The sequence below is a fragment of the Chiloscyllium punctatum genome, chromosome 36, assembly GCF_047496795.1.
Source record: "Chiloscyllium punctatum isolate Juve2018m chromosome 36, sChiPun1.3, whole genome shotgun sequence".
Lineage (NCBI taxonomy): Eukaryota > Metazoa > Chordata > Chondrichthyes > Orectolobiformes > Hemiscylliidae > Chiloscyllium > Chiloscyllium punctatum.
In genome coordinates this window covers 40,694,295-40,720,387 of record NC_092774.1, presented here as the reverse complement: position 1 = coordinate 40,720,387, position 26,093 = coordinate 40,694,295, and the positions used below count along the sequence as shown (strand labels likewise).

General features: G+C 46.1%; 2 non-coding genes across 2 annotated transcripts; both read left to right on the top strand.

Annotated features, from left to right (window-relative positions):
- Positions 1-2,216: 2,216 nt before the first annotated feature.
- On the top strand, positions 2,217-2,288 carry trnae-uuc (transfer RNA glutamic acid (anticodon UUC)). The gene has a single exon. It is a non-coding gene; the product is annotated as a tRNA-Glu (tRNA).
- Positions 2,289-21,699: 19,411 nt separating this feature from the next.
- Positions 21,700-21,771, top strand: trnae-cuc (transfer RNA glutamic acid (anticodon CUC)). The gene has a single exon. It is a non-coding gene; the product is annotated as a tRNA-Glu (tRNA).
- The last annotated feature ends 4,322 nt before the right edge of the window (positions 21,772-26,093 follow it).

The window sequence follows — 26,093 nt, the reverse complement described above, 5'->3', positions numbered from 1 at the left end:
TATTCGCATCATTCCCTTGCCTTCTCCCTGTAAATCTCCACATTGTTACTTTGAACATGTCCACCGAATTCCCTTTTGTGTTCTTGAATCTGCCTCCTTGTCACGGTCAGACAGGGATTTACGGATCCGAAGCACTCCCTGTGCGAAAATGTTCTTCCTAATGTTACTTCTTTTCCAAATTCCGTGAAATCTCTGCCAATGTTTTGGGAAATTGAAAGGATTCTCATTCCTGCACATGAGGCTGAATGATTTAATTTCTAACGTAAAGGACTGCGGATGCTGAGAATCTGAGACAGAAAGAGGAACTGCTGGAGAAATTCAGCAGATGTGGCAGTACCTGTGGGAGAAAACAGAGTTCTGAAATATTGTCTCTGATTCTCTTTCCACCGATGGCGCCTGACCTGCTGAGTTGCTCCTGCAATTTCTGTTTTTGCTTTTAACTGAAAGTTCATTCCATCTTTCGGGATGAAACACCCAGACTCTCCATGTGCAGATATTTAACCCTTTCGAAACCTGTGAAGTGATTGGATTCAAACAAATCCAGCAATAATTCACTCTTTCTCAGCTCCACAGGCAGAGGGACCTGGGAAATGAAGCTGTCAGTGTGGTTCTTTATTCGTGGGCCGAGTGGTTTATGTGATGGATTTGACATCGATTGTGGTTACCCCACGCAGGTGTGAACCTTGCCGACTCGAGTTGAGAAATGTCGTCAAAACGAAAGGGAGACTGTTCCCCGGTTTCATATTTAAGATTCAAATCAGTGGAGGGGTCAGAAATCTGCAACCCACTGCCTGTTCGGGTGGAACAAGCAGATACCCGCAGAGCTTCTTTTGAGGCTATGAGCAAAGTGTTTGGAAATGAGACTAGAACAGTGAGGGGCTTGAAGTCGTGATCGAAATGAAGCAGGCACCTGAGGGTTAATGTGTTTTATTTGCCAGTGAAAGACACTGCTTCACAAAGTTGGGCCTGTGGAAGGGAATCAGTGACGGTGATTATCTTTGGTTGTTCACATTGTGAATGTTCCTATTGCTGCACATGTCCGTGTTAACGTCAAAACTCTGACCCATGGCGGCGTCAGGTCCGCACAGGGCCGGGGGCGCAATGGATGACGCATCTGACTCCAGCGACCTGTTTGAACTACACCTCACAGCTTCTTCACACACCCCAATTAATCTTTCTCATTGTCCTGAAGCCGGCATACGGTTTGAATTCCTGATCTGCAGGAACGAGAATCTTTTCACTGTCTCGCGTCAGTAAGTGTCGCTGAGAACATCAGAGTCACGTCACAGCGCTGTCAGAGGAGGGGAAGCTGAAATAGCCCCACACACTGCTCACGGGCACATTTCACTTTCCCCAACACACCGCCCCAACCACTGCGGCTACTGGGAGTGGAAAGGGAACAAACTCCAAAACCCAGTCTCAGCTTTGTAAATCTTTAGGAAATAAGAAATCAGTTCATCCCTTCGGGTCTTCCATCTTGGACAGACAGCGTTGATTTTAAATGGCTGTGCAGTCAGTGCCGATTCGTTTTGGCTGAAAAAATCTTCCTTATCTCATCCCAGCATTTCTTGCCACAGAGAACTGTGCGGCAGAGTTCATGCATATATTTCCTTGTATGGTATTTTGTAAATAACATTCGTTTGCTGGTTGGTTGTATCGGGTATTTTAGGTTCATTAGCCGCTGTTAAAGTGAGTTGGTCGGTTTGTGGGCGACCATGATGCTGAGAGGGTTGAGTTGCCCGGACATCATTTCCCAGATGTCTTAAATGTAAAGTAATGTGGCTAGGGTTTCTGCAGACGTTGTGTCTGCTTGTGTCAGTTTGGTGATGTGAAATTGGCACATTGGGTTTATTGGTTAGGCAAAAGTGGGGACTGCAGATGCTGGAAACCAGAGGTTAGATCAGAGTGGTGCTGGAAAAGGACCTGCATGTCCTCGGCAGAGTGGCGCGGGGTTGGGGTGGGGGGGAGGGGTTTGAAATTTTGGGCCATAGGTTGATTGGTGCGGGTGTCCTGGAGATGTTCCCTCAAGCGCTGTGACTTGACTTTGCGAGGAGTCTCCAGTCTCCCCAATGTAGAGGAGACCGCATCGGGAGCAATGGATGCATGAAATGACAATGTTGGATGCAGAGGTGAAAGTCTGCTCACGACCGCGGCCCAGGTTAAATTTCCGGCCAGGAACGTAATTTTCAGTAGAGCTGACAGGTTTTGGCCGCGTCTCCCTGGTGGTCTAGTGGTTAGGATTCGGCGCTTTCACCGCCGCGGCCCGGGTTCGATTCCCGGTCAGGGAAGCCATTTTCTCAGAGTTCATAGGCGACCTGTTCTTCTTAAATGCGCTTTTCAGTTTTTTATTGATCTTCGTCGTTCCTGGGTGCTGCAGTGTGTAGTGGCCCGTTGAAATAGTGTCCTGATTCAGATTTGTTTGTATGTGAAGTGGTGATTGCTTCTGCAGTTAAGTTCTTGGTTCGGGTGCGTTGTTTTCCTGTAGACGCTGTTTTGAATTTACCATTGACTGTTCGCTCTACTGTGACATCTAGAAATGGCACTTTGTTGTTGTTCTCCTCTTTTGTGACTTTTATGCCAGAAAGGATATTGTTGATGGTGTTGTTTCCTCTAATTTGTTTCATTTTCTGATGACAAAAGTGTCATCGTTGTAGCGGACCCAAAGTTTGGGTTGGATCGTTGGAAGTGCTGTTGATTCGAGTCGCTGCATTATTGCTTCTGCGAAGAATCCTGATACTGGTGGTTTCATGGGTGTTCCTATGATTTGTTTGTAGGGCTTGTTACTGAATATGAAGTGGGTGGTAAGGCGCAGTTCCACGAGCTTGACAGCGCTATCTTTGCTGATGAAGTTGATGCTGTGTTTGTGTCTTTGTTTCTTCCAGTAGTGTCTTCAGTTTTCTTTGGCCATGTTGATGCTAATGGATGTGAACCGGGCTGTTATGTCAAAGGACAACATTATTCCATTCTCTTCTATCTTAGTGTCTTTGACGTTCAGGAATTCTTGGATGGAGTAAATGGAGTGGCGTGAATCTTCGACTTGGTGTTTTAGTCCTCAGTGGAGGCCTTTGACTAGTCTGTATATTGGTGTTCCAAGTAGTGAGACGATGGCCTGGGGGCGGGGGGGGGGGCACCTGGTTTGAAGAGGAGGAGAACAACAACAAAACGCCATTCCTCGATGTCACAGTAGAGCGAACAGTCAATGGGGAATTTCAAACTAGCGTCGACAGAGAAACAACACCCACAAACCAAATACTTAACCACAGAAGCAATCATCCCAACACCCACAAACGAAGCTGCATCAGGACATTATTTCAACGAGCCACGACACACTGCAGCACAGAGAAACTACGAAGAGCACAAGAGAAATATGTATATAGTGGATTTAAGGAGAACAGGTCCCCAATAAACGCAGTTGGCCGATTTCACATTGATGCTTCCAAGCTGACTGTCAAAAATTCGGTTTGTCTCTCCATTCTTTCCTGTTTGTTTTTTGTGGGTTTTGAAAGCTTTCGCAATCCTCTGACTGAGTATTGGAGTTGGGAAGTTATGTTGTGGCTGTGCAGGACATTGGTTTTTGGAATACACTTTTGGAATATTGTGTGCAATTCTGGTCTCCATCCTATCAGAAGGATATTGTGAAATGTGAAAGGGTTCTGAAGCACCAATGGGTCCACAGAGGGTAAGAGACCCTTCTGCTGTCCTGAGTGCAGCAATGGCTTTGCCTTTCCTCCGAACTGATGGCCCACTTTTGTGTCCACATGGGGGAGAGGTCGTTCAGTTGCCCGAAGTGTAGGAAGGCCTTCAGCAGTTACTCAGCCCTGCTGAGGCACCAGTCCATTCACACCAGGGAGAAGCCATTCTCCTGCCACGAGTGCGGGAAGGCCTTCAGCAATTCCTCCGCCCTGCTGAAGCACCAGTGTGTCCACACTGGGGAGAGGCCCTTCAGCTGGCCCGAGGGTGGGAAGAGGTTTATGTTTTCTTGCAACTTGCGGAAGCACTAGCGCGGCACTGCTACTCATTCAGCCAGGGACTGCACATTGTCAATGAAATTATCCAAAAAAACCTAAGACTGCAAGACCATCGGAGCTGAAGTTCGGCCATTCGGCCCGTCGAGTCTACTCTGCCATTCGTTAGTGACAAAAGTAGTGCAGATGAGATTAGCTACAGTGTGGAAACAGGCCATTTGTCCCAACAAGTCTACACCAACCCTCCGAAGAGTAACCTACCCAGTCCCGTTTCCCTCTGACTAATGTACCTAACTCTATGGGCAGTTATGCACGGCCAATCCACATGACCTGAACATCTTTGGACTATGGAAGAAAACAGGACCACCCAGAGAAAACCCACGCAGACACTGGGAGAATGTGCAAACTCCTCACAGACAGCCACCCAAGGCTGGAATCAAACCTGGGTCCCTGGCGCTGTGCGGCTGCAGTGGTAACCACTGAGCCACGACATATTGCAACCCGAAGCTGCAAGCAGGAGTTTGGGAGAATACAGCAAGACAGGCAGCACCAGGATGTGGAGTCGTCAGCGTTTTGGGTATTAACCTTTCTTCAGGACTGAAACGTTGACTTCTCCTTGATAAAAGATTTACAGGAATGTTGCTGGGGGTTGGAGGGCTTGAGCTCCAGGGAGAGGCTGAATAGGCTGGAGCTGTTTTCACTGGAGCATCGGAGGCAGAGGAGTGACCTAATAGAGGTTACAAAATCATGAGGGGCATGGACAGGGTAATAGACAAGGTATTTTCCCTGGGCTGGGGGAGTCCAGAACTTGAGGGCATAGGTTTAGGGTGAGAAATATATTAAAAGGACAACCTCTTCATGCAGAGGGTGGCATATATATGAAATGAGCTGCCAGAGTATATTGGTCAGGTGCTGTCAAATGGGGCTAGATTAATTTAGGATATCAGGTCAGCATGGACAAGTTGGACTGAAGGGTCTGTTTCCATGTTGTACGTGTCTCTTACTTACTGGTCCTGATGTAACTTTAAAATAGTGTCCAAGTAACTTTGAATAGTTCAATCTTGTGGCGCTCACCTCCTGAAAAGTTTCAGATGAATCCCTCCAAGCGATACTTTTTAAACATGCTGAGTTGGACAAAGTATCCCATCAAGTTCAACACAAAACCAGAGTTGAAGAAGTCAGAAGTCAGAATACCAAAGGGACCAAAACTGATCACAATATTCCAGGTGCAACCTCATCAACGTCCTGTATAACTACAACATCACTTGCCAACATCTATACTCAATTCCCTAATTGATGAAGGCCTGAGTGCTGAAACCTTGCTTCACTGCCTTGTGTACCGATGTTGTCATAGATATAACACCTTCTCTAAACGGATCCACAATCCAGCTGCTGGGAGCCCAAAAGCAGAGTTGTGCTGCCTGAGTGTGCTGGGTAGATAACCCAGAGGTCGATGGGTCAAAACCATGCGATGTTATTGCTCAATGTCTCCTCATTTCCTCTCCCCAACCTTGACCCAAATCAAACCTTCCAATTCGACACCAACCTCTTGACCTGTCATACCTGTCCACCTTGCTTCTCACCTATTTGCTCCACCCTCATCTCTGACCTATCATCATCAATCCCTACCTCCATCTACCTATTGACTCCCAGCTGCCTTCCCTCCAGCCCCACTTCCTTCCCATTTATCTCTCAGCCCCCTTGGGTCACCCTTTATTCCTGATGAAGAGCTTATGCTCGAAACCAAGACTGTGATGAAGCAACATCACCAACAAATAGGAAATAGCTCCCAAGTCAGATTTCATTCCTTCTTCTGTTTCCCAGTTCCTTCAGAAATAAGAAATGTCTTTTTCTTCCACTACAAAGTGGTCTTCACTTTGCGCTTTCCGAAGTGTTATGCCACACCACTACTTCAGCCACTTTTAAGAATTCTTTCAACCTGTTTTTCTAACAATTGTGGAGGTGACCAAAACATTTCACTCCTCCTCAATGCCCCATTTCTCTTCCTATGAGCTATTTTATCATGTCTTTGTTACAAGCAACCGAGTGCACTTGGTTTCTCAATTGAAATTTGGCCATTGAATTGTTCAGGATTAATAATTATCGATGTCTAGCTGTGATTGCACTAACTGTAATTATCCACCAATACAACGTCTTTTATTCCACCAAGTCTGGAAACAGTGTTCTGTGTTTATATTGCAGTCGGATGTAGAATATCATCCCAGCGATCTTCACGTTATTCTCGTTTATTGAGGCCATAACAGCATTGCGTGGCAGTTTGATGTGACTAAAACTTGGATGGAAATAATATAGATTGATGAGAAGTCAAAATGGCAGCATGTCTGGCCACAATCGATCTGTCCGGCTTGATTATATGAGTGGCGGCTCTTCAAGAGCAACTTCCACTCCATCAGTTCAACCAGCAAGAGGAGATAAGTGTGAACACAACATTCCAACTGTGACATATACGCATTGCTTCGATGTAATTGATCAACATCCTGGAACTCCTGAGTCTTTATTATAGACCACATCATATTTGTGAAGCAATTTAAGAGGCAGCTCACCACCACTTTTTTAAGGACAGTTTGGGAGGACTTGCTGGCAGTGCCAATGATATTCACATGATATTGGAGACGCTCTGGTCATATGGATAGATGATTGGCTAACCAATGATATAGGAGGAGTAAGGGTTATGTTCAGGATTGCAAATTGTAACTAGAAATGTACCACAGGGATCAGTGCTGGGGCCAAAATTATTTACAATATGGATATGAATTACTTGGATAAGTGACGTGAATGTACTATTGCCAAGACTGCAGTAGAGACAGTTGATTGGAATGCAGGTGGTGAGAATGACATGGAGATGGGTATCGACAGGTTAAGGAAATGAGCAAAGCCTTGGCTGATGGAATAGAATGTGGGAAAATGAGGTTGTGCACTTTGCCAGGAGGAAAAGTGCTGAATGTTAAATGGAGAAAGCTGCTGAATCGGAGGATTTGCAAGCTCACATCCATGAACACTTCATCCAAGTTCAGTAAGTAATAGGGAAGACAAATGGGAGGTTGGATTTTAAATGGAGTATCAAAGTGGGGAGTTTATAGTGAACCGAAATCAGACACCAATTAGGCCACAACTGAACACTGGGAACAATTTTGGGCCTTTTAGCTAAGGAAAGATATACTGGCATTGGAGGCAGTCCGGAGAAGGTTGACCAGGATGATATCAGGGATGGAAATAATGTCTTATGTGGAGAAATGAGTAGGTTGGGCCTGTGGTTAATAGAAGTTAGAAGATTTCGAGGTAACATTATTGTCACAAACAAGATTCTGAGGAGACGTGACAGGCTAGATGTGGGAAAGTTTATCATTGTGGGTGAGTTTAGAACCAGAGGGAATAACCTGCAAATAAGGGATTGGATGTTTAGGACAGCTGTTGAGCCTGGATTGTTAAGTGCATTCAAAACTAAGATATATATTTTTTAAAATCAGAAAGGGAATTGAGGATTATGGGGAAACAGCGGGAAAGTGAAGTTGATGTTTACCAGAACAACAGTGTGAGGCAAAGTGCGATATCCCATGAATGAATAAAGGAAAATAGTCAGGAGAAAATTGTCATTGAATGGAAGATTGGGATCCAGTGATCATGGTTGAGCAACGCACAGATCTTCTGAGAACACAAATTCAAATCTCATCATGGCTGCTGGTGGACTTTATGTTCAACTCATAAAAAGACCTGGAAGTGAAAGTTTCTCTCGGTCCTGGAAACCAGGAAACAGTTATTCACTAAAATAATGAATTGCAGATGTTGGAGATCAGCATCAAAAGGCAAAATTGCTGGGGAAACGCAGCAGGTCTGGCAGCATCTGTGGAGAGAAACCAGTTAATCTTTTGAATCCAACCAAGTTTTGAAGGACCACTGGACTCAAACCAGTAACACTGTTGTCTCTTTATAGATGCTCCCAGAATTGTAGTGTTTCTGAAGAAACTGTCCTTTTAAGGGCAGTAAATCTCCCATTCATGAACCCTGCATGATTGTATGCACGTGCGTGCGCGCCCACACACACACACACACACACACACACACACACGCACACACACACACACACACACACACACACCCCTTGTGACTTCAGACCTACTATAATGTCGTTGACTCTCAACTGCCTTCTAGCATGCAGTCACAATTACTCTGTCCACGGGCCATGAGGGACAATGAGCAAATGTTGGATGTGCTCGCAATCATCACATCCCACAAAATATTTTCTCATAACTGAAAAAAAAAGATTAATGAAGGACAGCCAAAACAAACTGCTATGGGAAAGTCATGCCCAAGTAACCTGATTTGCTTGTAGTTATATTTTTTAAAGTCCTCTTCAGAGAGGACATTGATTACACCACTGTTGGAATACTGCAGGCAATTCTGGGCTCGCTGCTGCAGGAAGGAGGTTATGAAACTTAAAGGTGTTCAGAAAACATTTACAAGGATGCTGCCAGGGTTGGAGGGTTTGAGCTACAGGAAGACGCTGAATCGACTAGATTGTTAAGTGCATTTCAAAACTAATTTTTTTTATAATCAGAAAGGGAATTTAGGATTATGGGAAAACAGCGGGAAAGTAAAGTTGATGTTTACCAGAACAATAGTGAGAGACAAAATGCGACATCCCGTGAATGAATAAAGGAAAATAGTTAGGAGAAAGTTGTCATTGAAGGGAAGATTGGTTGAGCAACCTAGAGAACTAGGTCTTCTGAGAACGCAAATTCAAATCCCATAATGGCTGCTGGTGGAATTTATGTTCAACTAATGAAGAGATCTGGAGGTGAAAGTTTCTCTCTGTCCTGGCAACCAGGAAACAGTTATTTACTAAAATAATGAATTGCAGATGTTGGAGATCAGCACCAAAAGGCAAAATTGCTGGGGAAACGCAGCAGGTCTGGCAGCATCTGTGGGGAGAAACCAGTTAACGTTTTGAATCCAGCCAAGTTTTGAAGGTTCACTGGACTCAAAGCAGTAACACTTGTCTCTTCATAGATGCTACCAGACCTGTTGTGTTTCTCCAGAAACTGTCCTTTTTAGGTCAGGAAATCTACCATTCATGAACCCTGCATGCATGTATGCACGTGCGTGCGCATCCAGACACACACACACACACACACACACACACACATCTTGTGAAGGGCTCGGGAACCATAAGAAATAGGAATTGGAAAATGCTATTCAACACCTTGAGCCTGCTTTTCCATTGAATAGAATTGTATCCGGTCTGACATTCGCCACATTCACTTTCCTGCCTTTTGCCTGTGAATTCCCCACATTCATCCCCCGACTCTTCACGAATCTATTGATCCTCGTTTTAAATGTGACATGAAGGCTGTCAACAGAGTTACTGGGATGGGGGAGGGGGTGCTCAGGTCGAACTTGGGGACGAAAACAATGGCTTCACACTTCACAATATTTAATTAAGGGAATGTTTCTAGCTTATAGATAAAAATTCCTGAAGAAGGGCTCATGCCCGAAACGTCGATTCTCCTGCTCCTTGGATGCTGCCTGACCTGCTGCGCTTTTCCAGCAACACATTTTCAGCTCTGATCTCCAGCATCTTCAGTCCTCACTTTCTCCTAGAGAGGCCCATGGAGTCTCACAGAGTGACACAGATGTACAGCACGGAAGCAGACCCTTCGGTCCAACTCGTCCATGCAGCCCAGATATCCTAACCGAATCTCGTCCCATTTGCCAGCACTTGACCCAAATCCCCATAAAACCTTCCTATTCATATACACATCCAGATGCATTTTAAATGCTGTAATTACACAGCCTCCATCACTTACTCCAGCAGCTCATGCCGTACATGCATCACCCTTTGCGTGAAAAGTTTGCCCCTTAAGTTCCTTCTACATCTTTCCCCTCCCTTCCCTAAAACTATGCCCTGTAGTTCTGGACTCCCCCATCCCAGGGAAACTAACTTGTCTATTTGCTCTATCCATATCCCTCATGATTTTATAAACCTCTATAAGGTCACCCCTTAGCCTCCGACACTCCAGAGAAAACAGTCTATTCAGCCTCGCCCTATAGTTCAACCCTCCAACACTGGCAAAATCCTTGTAAATCTTTTCTGCACCTTTTCTAGTTTCACAACATTTTTCCGATAGGAAGCAGATCAAAATTACATGCAATATTCCAAACGTGGCCTGACCAATGTTCTGTACAGTGGCAACATGAGCTCCCAACATCTATCCTCGATGCTCTGACCAACAAAGGAAAGCATACCAAACGCCTTCTTTACTATCCAATCTGCCTGCGTCTCTACTTATAAGGAACTATCAACCTGAACTCCAAGGTCTCTTTGCTCAGCAACAATTCCAAGGAACTTACCATTAATTGTAAAAGTCCTGCTCTGATTTGTTTTTTCCAAAATGCAGCACCTCATATTTATCTACATTAACCTCCATCTGCCACTCCTCAACCCTTTGGCCCATCTGATTAAGGTCCCTTTGTAATCTGAGGTAACTTTCTTTACTGTCCACTACACCTCCAATTTTGGTGTCATCTACAAACGTACTAACTATACCTCCTCCGTTTACATGCAAATCATTTATATAAATGACAAAAAGTAGAGGTCCCAGCATCGATCCTTGTGGTACACCATTGGTCAAAGGCCTTCAGTCTGAAAAGCAACCCTCCATCACCACCGTCTGTCTTCTGCCTTCTAGCCAGTTCTGTATCCAAATGGCTAGTTGTCCCTGCATGCCATGAGATTAAACCTTGCTCACCAGTCTCCCATGAGGAACCTTGATGAACGCCTTCCTGAATTCCATGTCGATCACGTCCATCGCTCTGCCGTCATCAATCCACTTTGTACTTCGTCAAAAAACTCAATCAAATTCGTGAGACCTGATTTCCCAAGCATAAAGCCATGCTGACAATCCCTAATCAATTCTTGCCTTTCCAAATACATGCAAATCCTATCTCTCAGGATTCTCTCCAAAAACTTGCCCATCACGGATGTCAGGCTCACAGGTCTCGAGTTCCCTGGCTTTTCCTTACCACCTTTCTTAAATAGTGGCAGCACATTAGCCACCCTCGAGTTTTCTGGCACCTCACCTGTGACTATTGATGATAGAAATATCTCAGTGAAAGGCCCACCAATCACTTGCCCAGTTTCCCTCAGAGTTCTAGTGTACTCCTGATCAGGTCCCCTGGATTTATCCACTTTTATGCATTTCAAAATACCCAGAAATTTCTCACCTGTAATATGGACATTTTTTAAACATGTCACCATCTACTTTCTCATATTCTATGTTTTGCATGCCCTTCTCCACAGTAAACACTGATGCACAATATCCGTTCAGAATCACACACCCCACCCCCGCCCCCCATCTACTGCAGCTCCACTCAAAGGCTGCCTTGCTGATCTTTGAGGGGCCCTATTCTCTCCCTTGTTATCCTTTTGTCCTTAATGTATTTATAAAAACCCTTTGGGTTATCCTTAACTCTGTTTGCCAAAGCTATCTCATGTCCCCTTTCTGACCTCATGATTTCCCTCTTAAGTATGCTCGTACTGCCTTTATACTCTAAGGATTCATTCGATCTCTCTGTCGACACCTGATTTATGCATCCTTCTTTATCTTAACCAAAATCTCAAATTCTCTAGCCATCCAGCATTCCCTACACCTACCAGCCTTTCCTTTCACCCTAACAGGAATATACTGTGTCTGGACTCTTGTTATCTCATATTTGAAGGCTTCCCATTTCCCAGCAGTCCTTGAACCTGTGAACAACTGCCCCCAATCAGCTTTTGAAAGATCTTGCCTAATACCTGAGTCTTCCTCAATTTTAGAACTTCAACTTTTAGATCTGATATATTATTTCCAATCTCTATTCTAATGTTAATTGAATTATGGTTCCTGGCCCTTAGGTTTTGCACCCTCGCCAGTATGTACATCCTCATTGTGAATTAGAAAATTTCCTTGTACACTCTTTACAAAATCCTCTATTTGGCGGATAGGTAAATGGGCAGGAGTATACCTTGGGTCCACTCTTCCTTCATTTCCATCAACCCTACCCCCATTCCCACCCCAACAGTCCAACGACACTTTCTCCTGCAACTGCCGAATGTGTGACACCAGCCCATTTACCTGCTCCGTCCTCACTACCCAAGGACCCAAACTTACCTTCCAGGTGAAGCAGCACTTTACCTGCACTTCCCACAACCCAGTCTACTGCATTTGCTGCTCACAATGTGGTCTCATCCACATGGGGAAAACGAAGTGTAAACTGGGTGACTGCTGCACAGAACATCAACGTTCTGCCCGCAAAAAAGACCCTGAGTTTCCAGTTGCCTGCCAATTCCACACCCCACCCTGTTCCCTGGCCAATATCTCTGTCTCAGGTTTGCTATGGTGTTCCAGCGAAGCTCAGCACCAGCAGAACGAAGAGCACCGAATATTACACTTGGGGACCATACATCCTCCGGTCCCAATATCGATTTCAATAATTCTAGGGTCTGTAATTCGAGGGTCTGCCCAGTTCATCACGGGATTCAAACACAGCCGCTTCGTTCAGTTGGTGACAGGGCGGTGTGAATAACATAATACCGATGTGTTTACAACATAATCCAAAGACTCCCAGCTTTATGTTTCAATCTATGAGGAGAGTGAATGCGAGTTCAGATAGAAATATTTCCCACAACAGCATATCCTTTCCTCTCACTGGACTCAGTTAAAATTATCTTTATTCAACAGAAGGAGCGGAAACTACAGTCTGACGGCCCCTCTCAACCTTACCGGTGAGTCTGAATTTTATAAACGGTGTCAGTAAAATCCAGTGGCGGACACTGATTTGGTTCAATCGATTTTTTTGCCAAGCGTAATTCACCGAGAGGATACTGCTGTCTGAAACAGCGTGGGGAATTACTGCAGGGCCTCCTGCGCATGGAACACACCGCAACTGATGTGTTTCACCTTCACCAGTTTATTCCTATCTCAGAGAAGAGAGGTTTGATGATTCCGATCATAACAGCCAGACACAGAACAGGAGAAGAGCACTCAGCCCTTCACAAGCTTGTCACCACAGCTGGATCATCGTGGCCCGTGTATGAGTATGGGATAGTAATCTGCATCTACTGACTGGAAGCACAGCAAATTGGAGTGCTGGTGGGACTATCACACAGGAGAAAACGGCTTCGACCTATCAACTGGAGTGGTTCCCAATGCGCAATTACTCCGTGATTCGAAGGAATACTCCATTTTGAATCTGCATTGTGTCATGTACCTTCGAGAATGATGTCGAAACACCTTCATTGCTGTGATGGAGTATCCTGTTGAGCAGAATATATCCGTTGTCAAATTTCCTACGTTTTTTTGGTCCAACTCCGATTTCACTCAGAATCACGAAATGTGTGACAGCGCAGACTGAGGCCATGCAGCCCACCTTAGCTCTGCTGGCTCAACACAATATGTAAATAAGTGTCTCATTCTGTCGCCTTCTCCCTGTAAATCTGCACTTTGATACATTGAACATGCCCACCGAATTCCCTTTTGTGTCCATAGAATCTGCCTCTTTGTCACTGTCAGACAGTGACTTACTGACCCCACTCCCTGTGTGAAAACGGTCTTCCTAATGTCACTTTTACTTATTTTCCTGATGATTTTCAATCTCTGCCAAACCGTTCTCGATCCTTTCAGGCCTGGGAGCATTTTCACTGCATTATTTCCTCTGTCTAAAACCCTCAAGACGTGGAAAACTTCAATCAGACCAGCTTTCAGCCCTCTGTTCTCCAAAGAGAGCTGCCCCAAACTTTCCAATCTCCCTTCAGGACTGACATTCCTCATACACGGTAACATTCACTTCAACCTGTTCAGCCCCGTCTGCAATCACTTCACTTCCTGAAGTATCACCCTCAGAATTGAGCGTAATACAGGTGGAGGATTCATTCAGACTCGGATTGCGCGGGCGAAACCCGGCACCTCCCACCCGTCTGTATAAGCTAGAAAACCCAAAACTAGCATCATACCCCGAGACCAACGAGCCAAAAACCATGTGCGCACCCACCTTCTGAAGCAACTGGGAGTTGCTCTGTACGAAATACATCGTACATTGCTCCCAGAGTTACAAGCAGCAAAGAGTTTCAAAAACATCTGCTTCTCAATCTGTCTCCCTGCTCCCAGGGCGCTGCTGTTTGTCCCGTCCCAAGGGAGTGGGCTCTCTCCACTGGTGGATAATTGAACCATTTCGTTTCTACTTACAAGCTGTGCTGGTGGAAGGCAGAGCCCATTCACTCTTCTGCTCTCTCACACTATTACGTGAGGCAGGTTAAGTCAGTTACGATCATGCGGAGGAAATGGGCAACTTTGAACTTGATCCAAAGGTCCTGTTAACGGAGAGACAGAAAGATGCTGTGCTGTCGGGACAGAGAGAAATGGGCACCGGAGACTCTTCCCTCAGGTAAATTGATATGAGTGCATTTTTGTGCAGCCTGTTTGGTGTTCAGAATTTGTCTTGACACAGCAATCATGCAGAAAGTCTTTTGTTACACGGGCGTTGGTTTCTTTACTGCAGGAAATGGACAAAAACAGCAAGTCATGTGTTTCAACTTCACCGGTTCATTGCCATCTGAAAGGAGAGGTTTAACACTTGAAATCAGGACACAGACAGAGAACAGGACAAGACAACTCAGAGCTCCACAAGTGTGTCACCGCAACTGTATACATTTGACTTGTGTATCGATGTGACATATTTAACTCAGATACCCGAAGTTTTGGGAAGCAGATGACAAGGCAAGAAACAGAACAGAGCGCAGTTTTACGGGAAACCTGCTAAAGACGACATTGAGTGAATCGGAGCTTCTGGGTTATGATCCCAGCATGCACCCGCTGTGCCATTCTCCTGCATTGCACGGCAGCTTTTCGAGGGAAGTATTCAGCTTTTCGTTTGGCGTGTGACTTGCATGTTCGAGAATGATGTCAAAAGATCTTCACTGCTGTCGTGTCATGTGCTGTTGTGCAGACATGTCGCCGATGTGCAAATATAAACTCAGAGAGTAATGTACATTGGAGACTCTGAGCCAGTTGAAACTTGCTCAGTGTGAAATACATTCCACATTGCTCCAAGAATTGCAAGCAGCAAAGAGTTTCCAGAACATCAGTTGTCATTCTGTCCCCGGGGCGCTGATATTTGTCTCAACCCCAGGAACTGGACTCTCTCCATTGGCGGATAATTAACCAATTTGTTCCTACTTGCAAGCTATCGTGGGGGGGGGGGGGGGGGGGGGTGGCGGGGCGGGGAGGGGTGAGTCCATTCGCTCTTCTGATCCCTCAATCCCTTGGGGTGAGAGGTGTCAGTTACACTAATGCGTGGGAAGTGAGCTTTGATTGTGAACTTGCTCCAAAGGTCTGTTATCGGAGAGATAGAAAAATGCTGTGCTGGCGGATCAGAGAGAAATGGACATCGACTACTCTTCCCTCAGGTAAATTCGTAAGAATACATTGTTGTGCAGCCTGCTTGGTGTTCAGAATTCCTCACACGCAGCAATCTTACGGAAAGTCTATTGCAAAGTGGGCATCACTTTCTTTGCTGCGACCGCGCAGCAGTTAACATCTGAGCCCCAAGTGTCCCAGATGAAGAGAATCCGAGTGAAACCTTCACTCACTGAGAGTCATCCCCACCTGAGCTGAGGAACTGCAGGCGGTCCAACACGAAATGGACGGTTAAAAATGAACGTTGTTGCTCCCTCAGTCTGTCTGTCCCAGAGACAGGCATTGGGACGGCATAAACGGTTAGGATCATTCTCCCGCTGACACAGGCGGTTCAGCCCATCGAGTCACGGCGACTGTCTGTCACTTGTATCTCTCTCTGAGGTTATTCACAATCGGTGGTATCCGTCCTAATAGTGGGGGACGATGTCTGAGTCGTGATGCAGTTTCTGACATGCTTGTCATTCACGTCTGAACCAGGGTGGCGAATTACTGCAGGGAATGGCCGAAGCCACAAGGCATGGGTTTCAACTTTACCAGCTCAGTGGCATCTCAGAGAAGTGGTTTTGCGAATTAGTTCATAGGAAACCGACGAAGAACAAGAGAAGACCACTCGGACCTCCAAAAACCATGTTATTGAACCGTGTGAGGTTCGCGAGTGTATCTGTATGACACAGGACATTCAGACACTCAGGAAGTAGGTGCAAAGGCAAGATACAGAACAGAGTACAGCACCATTACAAAAGGAAGCTGCTCAAGGAGACATCGAGCAACAGCAGAGGATGGTTTCAATCCATCGACGGCTGCATTATGGGCCCATCACGCTCCCATTTTCCACAGGTCCCTTAAGCCTTTCGTCTGGCGTGTGGCAGGCACGTTCGAGCCTGATGTCAAAGATCTCCACTGCTGTCGTGTAATATGCTGTTCCACAGACGTATGGAGGCTGTGTAAATATAAACTTTTTTCTCCCTTCCCACATTCTGTTCGTTGAACTGTGATTTCACACTGAATCACAGCGTGTGTCACAGCGCAGACGGACGCCATGCGGCCCACCTTCACTCTGCTGGTTCGACACAGTAAGTAAACGTGGGTCTCTGTTTGTATCATTCAATTGCTTTTTCTGTGTATTTCTGCATATTGTTACTTGAAACATTACCACCGAAGTCCCTTATGCGTCTATTGAATCTGCCTTATGTCAATGTCAGGGGAATTGCTGACCCTAACCAGACCCTTCCTCATGTCACCTTTCGTTCTTTTCCTCATTAATTTAAAACTCTGCCGAATCATTGCCGATCCTTTCAGGCGTGAGAGCATTTTAACTGCATTACTTTCTCTGTCTGGACCCCGCATGACTTGGAAAGCTTCAATCAGGCCAGATTTCAAACTTCTGTTCTCCGAGGAGAGCTGTCCCAATTTTCCAATCTACTTTCATCGCTGACATTCCTTAAACACGGCACCACTGACGTCAACGTTATATTCCATCATTTCAATTCCTTGCTTTCTGCTCAATTTGTACTCGAAGCAGCCCAACCTAATTAAGCGAATGTGCTTTTTGAGAAAATTAAGCGGGCGCTCTTGCACAAACCAGGAAACGCAGGCTCGTCCGTGATTTGAACCGTGGATTTCTTGCAAATCTGCGCAGTAGAAGACCAAAAGTGAGAATCATACCCAGAAACCAACCAGCAACACAAGCCGCACGCAAGCACCCCCGCTCTACTTCTTCAACCAGCTGAGTCTTGCTCAGTGTGAAATACATTTGACATTGCTCTGAGAATTGCAAACGGCAAAGAGTTTGCAGAACAGCTGCTTCTCATTCTGTCTCCCTGCTGCTGTTTGTCCCGGGCCCTCTCTACTGGCAGAAAGTTAAACCATTTTGTTTCTAAACGTTTCTCTAACACCGGAGTGACCAGTGACAAGCATTGCCCTCCTCAACATAGGATACAGAGAACAACAGAAGACCACTCAGACTTCCACGTGGGTGTCATCTCAACTGTGCACATTGGGCCAGTATATCAATGTGAAATATTTATGTCGAAGTTTTTTGGGAAAGAAATGAGAAGGCGAGGTGCAGAACAGAGCGCCGTTATGCGGGAAAGCTGCTAAAGACGACATTGAGTGAATAGGAGAGATGGTTCCCCTTCTGGGTGATGCTCCCATCACGCACCCGCAGACATATCGCCGACGTGCAAATATGAACTCTGTCTAAATTCCCACATTCTGTTTTTTCGAACTGTGATTTCTCCAAAAGCACAAACTTTCAACACTCGCATTGTTCAAACTTTAACAAAGTGCTCATAGATATATTTAACGAACACCTGGAAGAGATTCTATCAAACTTACTTGGGGAATTTCGGTTTGAGTGCTCTTGAACTTTAAGTAAAAGGAATGGAAATTTGCCTCGAGGCTACGTAATGTGGAGATGTGTTCCCCATGTTAACTGGTAGTGGTTGACCATCCCAATGCTTCCCGATGCAGGGTTGCCCTGACCCACATGGACGTTTCTTTGATAAACTCTCCCGGAGGCTTCCAGTCTCACCATGACGTCATAGGGCGAGCCCCCAGTGATGGCCTGCAGCTGCTGTGACACAATAATGATGCTGGCCCCGGAACATGAATACGAATTAGTTCATGAGTCAAGTGGTACTGAATCATTCGATGGAATGTTCTTTCAACTTCACGGATTTATATATGAGAGGAGGAAATTGGCAGGGCCTACACCTCGGGTCCACTCTTCCTTCACTCGCAACACCCCGCACTCACCTCCCATTGTCCCAAGGCACTTTAACCTGCAACCACCGAATGTGTAACACCTGCCCATTTACCTGCTCCATCCGAAATATCCAAGGACTCGAACATACCTTCCAGGTAAAGCAGCACTTCACCTGCACATTTGCCACAAACTAGTCTACTGCATTCGTTGATCACAGTGTGGTTTCCCCAACGTAGCAAGAAGCATAAACTGGGTGACTGCTTCGCAGAACATCTCGGTTCTGCCCGCAAAAAAAGGCCTGAGCTTCTGGTTGCCTGTCACTTTAACACGCCACCCTGACCCCTGGCCAACCTCTCTGTCTCAGGCATGCAGCAGTGTTCCATCAAAGCTCAGCTCCAGATGGAAGACCAACGCCTCATTTTCCACTTGGAGATCCTACAGTCCTCCAGTCTTCAACATCGAGTTCAATATTGTTTGGACCCGAACTCCCCCATGCCCTTGACCCCTACCTCACCCACACGAGGCCTTGTTATCACATCGTCTGCTGTTACACACGACTTATTGTTCGCCAGGTACAGTCTCCATTAACAGGTAATCACCCTCCAACACAGATCGTTATTCACTCCTTTGTCTCTCCAATGTTTTCCCTCTGAACTCGCGGCAAAGAGAGCAATGTGGCCTGATATCCCTGAGCCAGCTGTTTGTCCCACCTCCAGGAACAGGGCTCGCTCCACTGGTGGATAATTAAACGATTTTGCTGTTGCGTTGACGTGAGGAGACTGTGTAAATATAAACTTTTCCTAAATTCCCACCTTCCGTTGGTCGAACTGTGAGTTCACTCAGAATCACAACACGTGTCACAGCGCATTTAGAGGCCCACCTTAGCTCTGCTGGTTCTTCACAGCAAGTAAATGAGAGTCTCTATTCGCATAATTCCCTTACCTTCTCCCTGTAAATCTCCACATTGTTACTTTGAACATGACCACCGAATTCCCTTTTGTGTTCTTGAATCTGCCTCTTTGTCACGGTCAGACAGAGATTTACAGATCTGAACCACTCCCTGTATGAAAATGTTCTTCCTAATGTCACTTTTACTTTTTTTCCAAATGCCTTGAAATCTCTGCCGATATTTTGGGAAATTGAAAGGGTTCTCATTCCTGCACATGAGGCTGAATTGATTGAATTTCTAACATAAAGGACTGCGGATGCTGAGAATCCGAGACAGAAAGAGGAACTGCTGGAGAAACTCAACAGGTTTGGCAGTGTCTGTGGGAGAAAACAATGTTCTGAAATGTTGTCTCTGATTCTCTTTCCACCGATGGTGCCTGATCTGCTGAGTTGGTCCTGTAATTTCTGTTTTTGCTTTCACTGAAAGTTCATTTCATCTTTCAGGATGAAACAACCAGACTCTCCATTTGCAGATATTTAACCCGTTCGAAACCTGTGAAGTGATTGGATTCAAACAAACTCTGCAATGATTCACTCTTTCTCTGCTCCACAGGCAGAGAGACCTGGGAAATGAAGCTGTCAGTGTGGTTCTGTATTGGTGGGCCGAGTGGTTCATGCGACGGACCTGAGATCTATTGCGATTTCCCCACGCAGGTGTGAACCTTGCCGACTACAAAATGAGAAATGTCGTCAAAAAGAAAGGGAGACTGTTCCCCGGTTTCTTCTTTAAGATTAAAATCAGTGGATGGTGACAGATATTTCACTCACATTGGGACTGGTTGGGAATCTGCAACCTACTGGCTGTCAGGGTGGAACAAGCAGATATCCACAGAGCTCCTTTTGAGGCAATGAGTCAAGTGTTTGGAAATGAGACTAGAACAGTGAGGTGCTTGAAATCGTGATCGAAATGAAGCAGGCACCTGAGGACAAAGGTGTTCTATTTGCCGGTGAAAGATACTGCTTCACAAAGTTGGGACTGTGGAAGGGAAGCAGTGACGGTGATTATCTTTGGCTGTTCACCTTGTGAATGTTCCCATTGCTGCGCATGTCCGTGTTAACGTCAGAACTCTGCCGCATGGCGATGTCAGGTCCTCACAGTGCCGGGGGCGCAATGGATGACGCATCTGACTCCACCTACCTATTTGAAATGCAGCTCTCAGCTTCTTCACACACCCCAATTAATCTTTCTCATTGTCCTGAAGTGGGCATCAGGTTTCAATTCCCGATCTGCAGGAACGAGACTCTTTTCACTGTCTCGCGTCAGGAAGTGTCCCTGAGAACATCAGAGTTCCATCACAGCGCTGTCAGAGGAGGGAAGCTGAAATAGCCCCACACGCTGCTCACGGGCACATTTCACTTTTCTCAACTCATCGCTCCAACCACTGCGGCTCCTGGGAATGTAAAGCGAACAAACACCAAAACCCAGTCTCATATTTGTGAATCTTTTGAAAATAGGAAAACTGTTCATCCCTTCCGATCTTCCATCCTGGGCTGACAGGGGTGATTTTAAATGGCTGTCCAGTCAGTGTCGATTCTTTTTGGCTGAAAATATCTTCCTTATCTCATCCCAGCATTTCTTGCCACAGAGAACTGTGGGGCAGATTTCATGTATATATTTCCTTGTATGGTATTTTGTAAATAACATTCGTTTGCTGCTTGTTTGTATCGTGTATTTCAGGTTCGCTCGCCGGTGTTCAAGTGTGTTGGTAGGTTTGTGGGACACCATGCTGCTGTAGGGTTTGAGTTGTCTGGACATCATTTCACAGATGTATTTAATGTAAGGTAATACGGCTTGGGTTTCTGCACACGTTGTGTCTGCTTGTGTCAATTTGTTGAGAAGTTGTCACACTGGGTTTATTGGGTCGGCAAAAGTGAGGACTGGATATGCTGGAAGCCAGAGTTTAGATCAGAGTGGTGCTGGAAAAGCACAACAGATCAAGCAGCTTCCGAGGAGCAGGGAAATCAAAGTTTCGGGCAAAGGCCTTTCATCAGGAATAGAGGCAGGAAACCTCCAGGGTGGAGAGATAAATTGAGGGTGGGGGGTGTGCTGGGGCGAAGGTAGCAAAGAGTAAAATAGGTGAATGGTGGTGGGGATGGAGGTGACAGGTCAGAGAGGAGTGTGGAGCGGAAAGGTGAGAAGGGATCTTGGCAAGTAGGACAGGTCATGAGATCAGTGCTGAGCTGGAAGTCTGGAACTGAAGTAAAGCGGGGGGAGGGGAAATGAGGAAACTGGTGAAGTCCACATTGATGCCATGGGGTTGAAGTGTTCCGAGGCGGAAGATAAGGTGCTCTTCCTTCAGGCGTCGGCCGGGGAGGGAGTGGCTTTTAAGCAGGCCCAGGACGTGCATTTCCTTGGCAGAGTGGGGGGGGGGGGGTGGGGGTTGAAATGTTGGGCCACAGGCCGATGGGGTTGATTGGTGCGGGTGTCCCGGAGATATGACTTGACTCTCCAGTCTCCCCAGTGTTGTAGAGATCGCATCAGGAGCAATGGATACAAAAAATTACATTGGTGGATATCCAGGTGAAAGTCTTCTTACGACCACGGCCCGGGTTCGATTCCCGGGCAGCGAAGCAATTTTCAGTAGAGCTACCAATGAGCTTGCTTATCTCCCTGGTGGTCTAGTGGTTAGGATTCCGCGTTCTCACCGCTGCGGCCCAGGTTCGATTCCCGGTCAGGGAAGCAACCTTTAGCGGGTCTGTTGGCTGCTGATTGTTCTTTCATGCGCTGTACAGTTATTTATTGATCTTCATAGTTCCTGGGTGCTGCAGTGTGTAGTGGCTCGTTGAAATAGCATCCTGATGCAGATTTGTTTTTATGTGTAGGGATGATTGCTTCTGCAGTTAAGTTCTTGGTTCGCGTGTGTTGTTTTCCTGAAGATGCTGTTTTGAATTTACCATTGACTGTTCGCTCTACTGTGACATCTAGAAATATCACTTTGTTGTTGTTCTCCTCTTTTGTGAATTTTATGCCAGTAAGGAGATTGTTGATGGTGTTGTAGGTTTCCTCTAATTTGTTTCATTTTTTGATGACAAAAGTGTCATCACTGTTGCGGACCCAAAGTTTGGGTTGGATCGTTGGAAGGGCTGTTTGTTCGAGTCTCTGCATTATTGCTTCTGCTAGGAATCCTGATGCTGCTGGTGGCATCATGGGTATTTCGTTGATTTGTTTGCAGGGCTTGTTACTGAATATGAAGTGGGTGGTAAGGCACATTTCCACGAGCTTGACAGTGTTATCTTTGCTGATGAAGTTGGTGCTGTGTTTGTGTCTTTGGTTCTGCGAGTAGTGTCTTCACATTTCTTTGTCCACGTTGATGTTAATGGATGTGAACATGGCTGTATGTCAAAGGACAACATTATTCCATCCTCTTCTACCTTGGTGTCTTTGGTGTTCAAGAGTTCTTGGATGGAGTAACTGGAGAGGTGTGAATCTTCGACTTGGTGTTTTCGTCTTCAGTGGAGGCCTTTGACTAGTCTGTATATTGGTGTTCCAAGTGGTGAGACAATGGCGTGACGGTGGGGGGGGGGGGGGGGGCTCCTGGTTTGAAGAGGAGGAGAACAGCAACAAAGTGCCATTCCGAGATGTCACAGTAAAGCGAACAGTCAATTGGGAACTTCAAACTAGCGTCTACAGAAAAACAACACACACAAACCAAGTACTTAACCACAGAAGCAATCATCCCAACACCCACAAACGAAACTGCATCAGGACATTATTCCAACGAGCCACGACACACTGCAGCACAGAGAAACTACGAAGAGCAGAAGAGAAAGACGTATATAGTGTATTTAAGGAGAACGGGTACCCAATAAACCCAGTCCGCCGATTTCTCATTGATGCTTCCAAGCTGACTTTCAAAAATTCGGTTTGTCCTTCCATACTTACCAATTTTATTTTGTGGGTTTTGAAAACTTTCTCACTCCTCTGACTGAATGTTGGAGTTGGGAAGTTATGTTGTGGCTGTACAGGACATTGGAATATTGTGCAATAATTTTGGAATATTGTGTGCAATTTCTGTCTCCCTCCTATCGGAAGGATATTGTGAAATATGAAAGGTTTCTGAAGCACCAGTGGGTCCACAGAGGGGGAGAGGCCTTTCTGTTGCCCTGAGTGTGGGAAGGCCTTCAGTGATTCCTCTGCCCTGCTGATGCACCAGTTGGTCCACGCCAGGGACCGCTGTTCTCCTGCCCTGAGTGCGAGATGGCCTTCAGCAGTTCTTCCCACCTGCTGAGAAACCAGTGCGTCCACACTGAGGAGAGGCTGTACTTCTGCCCCGAGTGGAGGAAGGGCTTTGCTCTTTCCTCTGACCTATTGGCCCACTGGTGGGTCCACATGAGGGAGAGGTCGTTCAGTTGTCCGAAGTGAAGGAAGGCCTTCAGCAATTCCTAAGCCGGGCTTAACCACCAATTCGTCCACACTGGGGGAAGCCATTTTCCTGCCCCGAGTGCAGGAAGGGCATTACTCACTCCTCCGCCCTGTTGAAGCACCAGTGTGTCCACCCTGGGGAGAGGCCCTTCAGCTGGCACGAGCGTGGGAAGTGATTCATGTTTTCCTGCAACTTATGGAAGCACCAGCGGGGGCACCAACGCTCCCAGCAATCACATCCCACCGGTGTTCTGCCTTGGGTCACCCCATGGACTGAACCTCCTGCCACTTCTGACAGTGGGTGCAGTGGGAGAGTAGGTGAGCTGTTTTTGTTTTCTGCTGGACTGCAATTGCCTCTACAACCTCCCACAATCACAACCTCACGGTGGCTCAGGAGCGTCACGGTGACTCAGTACTTAGCACTGTTGCCTCATGGCACCAGGAAGTCAGTATGAATTCCACCCTTGGGTGTCTGTGTGCAATTTGTGGAGGACAGGAAAATGGATCTGACTGGGTTACTCTTCGGAGGATCAGTGCAGATGTGTTGGGCTGAAGGACCTGTTTCCACACTGGAGGAGTTCTACCATCCTATGAGTTTTGCTCTGAGAGGACATTGCTGCTCATTGAGCTCGGGACTGCACATTGGCAATGAAATGGTCCAGAGAAACCTAAGACCACAAGATAATCGGAGCAGAAGTTAGGCCATTCGGCCCTTCGAGTCGACTGTGCCATTCGTTCGAGTCAAAAAAAAAATCAGCTGAGATTCACTACTGTGTGGAAACAGGCCACTTGCTCCGATAAGTCCACACCGACCCTCCGAAGAGTTACCGCACCCAGACCAATTTCCTTCTGACTAATGCAACTAGCTCTATGGGCAATTCAGCATCGCCAATCCACATGACCTGTACATCTTTGGACAGCCACCCAGAGAAAACCCACGCAGACACTGGGAGAATGTGCAAACTCCTCACAGACAGCCACCCAAGGCTGAAATCAAACCTGGGTCCCTGGCGCTGTGAGGCTGAGCCACTACATGTTGCAACCCGAAGTCGGCAAGCAGGAGGTTGGGAGAATACAACAAGCCAGGCAGCACCAGGATGTGGCGTAGTCAGCGTTTTGGGTATTAACCCTTCTTCAGGACTGAAACGTTGACTTGTCTATGAGAGTCGACTTATGGAATGTTACTGGGGGTAAGAGGGTTTGAGCTACAGGGAGAGTCTGAATAGGCTGGGGCTGTTTTCACTGGAGCATCGGAGGCAGAGGAGTAATAGAGGTTACAAATTCATGAGAGGCATGGACAGGGTAATAGACAAGGTATGTCCCCTGGGATAGGGGGATTCTAGAACTAGAGGGCATAGGTTTAGGGTGAGAGGCGAAATATATTAAAGGGACAACTTCTTCATGCAGAGCGTGGTACATATATGAAATCAGCTGCCACAGGATATGGGTCAGGTGCTGTCAAATGTGACTAGATGAACTTAGGATTTCAGGTCAGCATTTACAAGTTGGACCAAAGGGTCTGTTTCCATGCTGTACGTGTCTCTGACTACTGGTCCTGATGTAAGTTTAAAATAAAGTCCAAGTAACTGAATAGTTCAATCTTGTGGCGCTCACCTCCTGAAAAGTTTCAGATGAATCCCTCTGAGAGATACTGTTTAAACATGCTGAGTTGGACAAAGTATCCCATCAAGTTCAACACAAACCCAGAGCTGAAGAGGTCAGAAGTCAGAACATCAAGGGGACCAAAACTGATCACAATATTCGAGGTGCAGCCTCATCAAAGTCCTGTATAGCTACAATATAACTTCCCAACATCTATCGCAATTCCCTAACTGATGAAGATCAGTGTGCTGAAACCTTTCTGCACTGCCTTGTGCAGCGGTTTATCAGAGATATAGGATCTACTTCAAACTGATCCACAATCCAGCTTCTGGGAGCACCGAAGCAGAGTAGTACAGCATGAGTGTGCTGGGTAGATAACCCAGAGGTCGATGTGTCAAAACCACATGATGCTATTGCTCAATGTCTCCATAAGCGGCTTTCCTTGGCAAAGGTGCTCTGTTCTGTATCTTGCCTTTGTATCTGCTTCCCAAAGCTTCTTCAGAAGAGGAGTGGTAGTGGCAGCTGGAGCCCAGGAGCTCAACAACCCCCCGGAGTTGGAGCAAGGTCCGAGCATCAAGAAGCGGGGTGTAAGGCTGCAGGATGGATTTGCTCAAGGCTTGTATCTATTAACTGATTTAAATGGTACCTGCTGTAAGGGGATATGGTTTACATTAAAACCAGAGGATCATGTCAGAGTGTTTGTTTATATTTAGCAGTTGTAGGTCGTAAAATACACTCCCTGGAGGAGCACCTTCTATGATGCTGCATTTCTTGTCTTCTGCTCTGCCCCCATTTCTTATCTCCCATCCTGATTTTATATTTCTTTGGTCAAATTTGATTTCATATTAATCAGACTTGGTATTCACTGTGTGCTATTAATTTGTTTGTTCGAATATTGTAAGTCAAAATGAATGGTGTAATTTCATTTCCGATGTCAGAGTTTGACATTGAATGTGCAGGTGTGAATACCAGTAAGTTGTGAAAATAAATCAATAACTTGTGATTTAATAGCAAAAAGAGCAGTTCAAAACAATCAA